This window comes from Enhydra lutris, unplaced genomic scaffold (genome assembly GCF_002288905.1).
Source record: "Enhydra lutris kenyoni isolate GAN:26980312 unplaced genomic scaffold, ASM228890v2 scaffoldscaffold11, whole genome shotgun sequence".
NCBI lineage: Eukaryota > Metazoa > Chordata > Mammalia > Carnivora > Mustelidae > Enhydra > Enhydra lutris.
The window spans coordinates 18,727,457-18,733,212 of record NW_019154095.1 but is presented as its reverse complement, the minus strand read 5'-3'; the positions used below and the strand labels follow the sequence as shown (position 1 = coordinate 18,733,212).

Here is a 5,756-nt window from a genome sequence, read left to right as displayed (position 1 = left end):
TGACATAAGAGAGCACTCAGAGTTTTAAGAATATAGACTAGTTTTCCTCCCAGGAAGGCACTGAAGCTAGGGGTGAGTTCCTGGAATTGAAGTGTGGGAGACCTGGGTTCAGTCTCAGGTAAATGAAGTGACGTGTGGATGCAAATGGCAGCTATATTGTTAAAACAGCCCATGTCAGCTCTTAATAACCCACACCAGCTGAAAAAACCACAGACATGCGTGATATAAGAATTTCAGTAACATCTGTATTTGTCTTTAAATCCTTATATTCTGACTCATTCTTAGTGATGTGTTGTCCTCTCCTAGGTCTGTCCCTCCATTTCACCTTTTTAATCACCTTGTCAGCCCATGGTGAGCAGAATAATGTCCTACCACCACTGCCACCTGAAAAAGGTAACGTTCTAATCCCCAGAGCCTGTAAAAAATATGATTTATTGTTGTTCTGGTTGCAGGATATGAAGAAAATCTGGCCTCACCCAGGTGAGTGTTGGCTACAGAAAAAGTAACAGCCTTTCCAGTTAAGCTGTAGATACTCTTTGATGCTGTTATTGGTTTGATTTTCTGCCTCCCAAAAATTATGTCGATGTCCTAACTCCCAGTACCTCAGAACGTGACCTTATTTGGACAAGGGTCTGTGCAGATTTACTCAAGTTCAGGGGAGAGCATTAGAGTGGGACCGTATCCAATGTGACTGGTGTCCTTAAAATATGGACGCAGATATATACAGAAGGAAGACAGTGTGAAGAGACACAGAGAGAAGGCCATGTGAAGATGGAGGCAGAGATAGGAATTATGCTTCTACAAGCCGAGGAGCATCTGAAGCTCCCAGATGATAGAAGAGGCCAGGAGGATCTTTCTGCTAGAGCTTTCAGAGAGAACATGGACACCTTGACTCCAGATGTCTGGCCTCTGGAAATGTGGGCAGTACATTTCTGTTTTAAGTCACCCGGTTGCTGGTAGTTTGTTATATCATTCCTATGAAATTAGCATAGATACAAAGACCAAAACTGAAGAAGTGATCATTTCTTAAAGGTTAACTGCAGTGCAGAATCCAAAACCACATCAATGAACATTTCATACTGTTCTTATTAAAATCCATCACCTTAAGGGCACATGGGTGGCTCAGTCGGTTAAGCGTCTGCCTTCAGCTTAGGTCATGAACCCCAGGGTCCAAGGATCAAGCCTCACATCAGGCTCCCTGCTTGGGAGAGAATCTTCTCCCTCTCCTTCTGCCCCTCCCCTGGCCCATGCAGGTGCACACGCTCTCTCTCTCTCTCTCTCTCAAATAAATAAATAAAATACTTAAAATAAAATAAAACAAAATAAGTACTTTGTACTTTGTACTTTGAGTGGATCTTTCACCCACACATGACTTTGTAACATCATGCCTTGATCATTTAGAAAATAAAAGCTCACTAAGTTATGCTGATACTCCAAATGTTGACGCCTCTATCCTACAATATTTTGTAGGTCACCTTTGTGACCATCCCTACTGATATCATCAGAAAAGGTTTTGACTGTTGGAAATCTGGTAAGCTCATGAGGGTGGCCTCCAGTTTCCAAAAACTATATTCCCTCAAAAGCTTGAATTGTATCATTGGCAACAAATATTGCCAGTCGTTTTCCTTGAAGTGATGCATATGCACTACTCATTTTTGAGGATCGAGTCTGCCAAGTACCCGAGTCTGAATAACCAGATGTCTATCAGTCATTCTTTCCTGTAAAAATGGTAATTGGTGAGAAGTGGGACTCATTATGCTTGCAAGTCAGACGGTGGTACAGGTGGTTTCCTCCACCAATGCTGGTACGCCATGGAAGGGACTTAATGCAAATGCTCCAGTTAGTAACAGAGAACATTAAAAAGCTATATACTATCAGGCTAAAATTTAATAAAATTAATCATTTGTATTGCATGAAGTACTTTCTTACATTTTTTTTTAAAGGCATATTTTAAAGCTACAAGGATATGGTAGTATAGAATATACTGATGGCTAGGACAGTTTGGTGCCACCACCTTGAGTCATGGTAAGGAGGCAACAGTTTTACCCACCATTAGTGTTTGTTTGTTTGTTTACCATCAGGGCAAATGTCAATGTAATGAAAAAGGCAAATATTATTTTGAAAATAGTTTTGGCTTTGCAGACCTGCAGGTATACATAGATCATCTCAGAAAGGCCTCATATCCACCATATATAAAGAACTTTTACAACTCAATAATAAGAAGCCAGCTGACCCCTTTCTTGCTCCCATCCACCTTGGCAGCTGCTCCAGCTTGGGGCTGTTAACACAGGAAGATGGTGGTCGCAAATAAAACCAAAGTCTCTGAGTTCGATCAACTCTAGGCTCCATCTCGCTACGAGACGTGGAAAGTACGTGCTGGGGTACGAGCAGACTCCAAAAATGACCAAGCATGACAAAGCAAAACTAGTCATCCTTGCCAACAACTGCCCAGCCAGCCTTGAGGAAATCTGAGGTATAATACTATACCATGTTGGCCAGAACTGGTGTCCACCATTAACCGTGGCAATAATATTGAATTGGGCCCAGCATGTGGGAAATCCTACAGGGTACATTCACTGTCTCTCATTGATCCAGGTGATTCTGGTATCATTGGGGGCGTGCCAGAACAGCCAGATGAAACGCAAATCACATAAAAGTTTTCTTTAGTAAAACCGGCCAGAGCTTTTTGGTTTTTTTGTTTGGTTTTGTTTTTTTTAAGATTTTATTTATTTATTTGACAGAGAAAGATCACAAGTAGACAGAGAGGCAGGCAGAGAGAGAGAGAGAAGCAGGTTCCCTGCTGAGCAGAGAGCCTGATGTGGGGCTCAATCCCAGGACCTTGGGATCATGACCTGAGCCAAAGGCAGAGGCTTAATCCACTGAGCCACCTAGGGCACCTTAGCTTTTTAAAAAAGCTAAATGACCAAAATTTTTAGCTGGTTAAAGATTAATAATAATTCATAACAGACATATATGAAAATGGAGGCAAAAAGTCTAAACACGATAAAGTAAATTATATCAACTAGTTTAAAATATATAATACTGAATAACAAGTATGGTTTATTTTGGGAAGGCAAAGTTCATTTATCATTAAGAAATCTTTAATATAAGTAATTATCTCAAAAATTAAAGGATTAGTATTCTATTATCCATATGTTTTATAAATATATGCTCAAAACCTTTGATGAAATTCAGCAGCCATTCCTATAAGACAGGGAAACAAAATAGGCAGTACAATCAAATGTATTATAAAATAAAGAAATATTTTATTTACCAATGGTGCTATATACAGAAAACTTAACAAACCCTTAGTTAAACTAAAATTCGTAAGAGAATTTGCTAACATGGGTGGAAACAATATAACAGTACTTTCTCTGAAAGCAAACAAACAGTGGAAATGGAAATGCAAAAAAAAAATAATAAGAAAAGTCTACAAAATACTTGAAATATAAAAGGTACAAGACATAGATTGAAACTATAAAAATTTACCAGATTTTATTAATATTAAATATATGATAAATGTAACATTATAATACTTCTATTAATATTAAAATAGTATATTAGAATATTTCTTATTAATATTAATACATAGATATATATGTTTCTAGATATAAAGACCTTAATTTCTTTTTTAATTTTTTTAAGACTTTATTTATTTGACAGAGAGAGAGAAATCACAAGTAGGCAGAGCGGCAGGCAGAGAGAGTGAGGGAGAAATAGGCTCCCCTCTGAGCAGAAAGCCAGATGTGGGGCTCGATCCCAGGACCCCAGGATCATGACCTGAGCTGAGTGCAGATGCTTAGCCAACTGAGCAGCCCAGGTGCCCTTCTTCATCATGTTTAAGCTCCACCAACCAGCCATAGCACATTTTTGGTATAAGAGAAGAATCTGTGATTGGTGCATGGGTGAATGATGTTTAAAGGAGTGGACCCAGCCGTTCTGTTCCCTGCTGAGGACATGTCCTTCCATAACCATGCTCCAGAACTTGGTAGTCAAATGCTTAACTACCTTTTGATGTGGCCCTACAAGACACATCCTGCAGTCATCTACAGGGGCTATCTGAACCGGTCATGATTGATTGTTAATTCCATGTGTTAACTTGAGATGCTAAGCGATGCCCAGGTCGCCGGTAAACATTATTTCTGGGCATGTCTGTGAGGATGTTTCTGGAAGAGATTAGCATTTGAATCAGTACATGGAGTAAAGAAGAGCCACCCTCCCCTATGCGGGCTGGCATCATCCAATCCACTGAGGACCCCGATAAGAACAAAAATATGGAGGAAGTTGAGAATTCTCTCATTCATCTTGAGCTGGGACATCCATCTTCTCCTGCGCTCCCACAGCAGAACTCCTGGTTCTCCAGCCTTTGGACTCCAGGACTTACACCAGCAGTCCCCCTGGCTTCCCAATCCCCCGCTTTCAGATGGTATATCGTGGTATATATAAACCCCCATAATCATGTGAGCCAATTCCCACAATAAATCTCCTCTTATCTATTTATCTACATCAGTGTCTTTATTTATATATCCTGTTGGTTCTGTTGCTTTGGAGAACCCTGACGAATCCATCAGTGTCATGAAATTTGAATGAATATCACCCTAAATTTGAACCATATATATAACCAAAATCTAGACTTCAACCCCTGGACCTCTAGAGTTCTATTAGGTAATTTTTTGGCATGTTCAAGATTCTGTCTAGAAAAATCTTACATTAGTTCTCCTATTTTTATACATATCTTAACAGGAGATTTGCATATATGATTATGCCCCAAAATTTCAATCCATATAAGGAAAACAAGACAGAAGAATTATGCAATATAATCTGCAATGCTGAACTCTCACAACTGGAATCTAGCACACAGGTATTCTGAAACTTCATATTTTTACTTTTTTCCAAAATTTCCACATCTAGTGAAAATGAACCGATATCCTAGTAACTAACCAGTGTCCTGCCTACAGGATATATGTGACAAATGTTAAACCAAGTTGAACTGCTCTTAATGATTGTTCTTCTGTTAAGGTTTTTTTTTTTTCTTATTTTTCACTTTTTATTTTAATGCCTCAGCCTTCTGATCCAATCTAGAAAATACGGGTTGTTTTATGAAAACTAAAGTGCTTCATGGATTTAGTTGATTGTTATTAATAAAATTGCCCTCCCTCTCAGCTCTGGTTGATTAAAAAAAAAAATGCCAGGAAGTGAAACTCTGCGCTCCAGGCAATAGACACTTAAAGAATTTTACAGAGCACCGAGAAGCGAAGATTCAAAATAATTTAGGATGCGTGTCCTACAACTTACAGCAACGGTAACACAGCAGCCTACCAGCCTACCAAGGACTATAGTATAAATATATATAAATATAAATATAATACAATATAATACAAATATAGTATAAATATAACAGTGGGAACACACAGGTATGTCATGGACGCAGAGAGGACACAGGGTTGACCTGGGAGACACACCATCAGGGCAGGCTTCAGAGAGGTCATGATGTTGAGCTAATTTTTGAAAGACATGTTATCTATATAAAGAACATTCCAGGCAGACAGAGTAGAATATATGAAGGCTCCAAGATGTGTTCTAAGAAATTCCCATTAATCCAGAATTGCTGGAGTGAAGGGTTCTCATGAGGAGGCAGCAGGCAAGGAAGTTGGACAGACAGGTAGATCCCACAGCATGAGATGGCTGATGAGCTAAACTGTAGGAAGTTCTGGACATCCACATAGGAGTACAGAGAGTCAAACTAGACCCAGGTT

General features: G+C 39.2%; 1 pseudogene; it reads left to right on the top strand.

The window, feature by feature from the left end:
* Nucleotides 1-2,294: 2,294 nt before the first annotated feature.
* Nucleotides 2,295-2,654, top strand: LOC111144462 (annotated as a pseudogene).
* The last annotated feature ends 3,102 nt before the right edge of the window (nucleotides 2,655-5,756 follow it).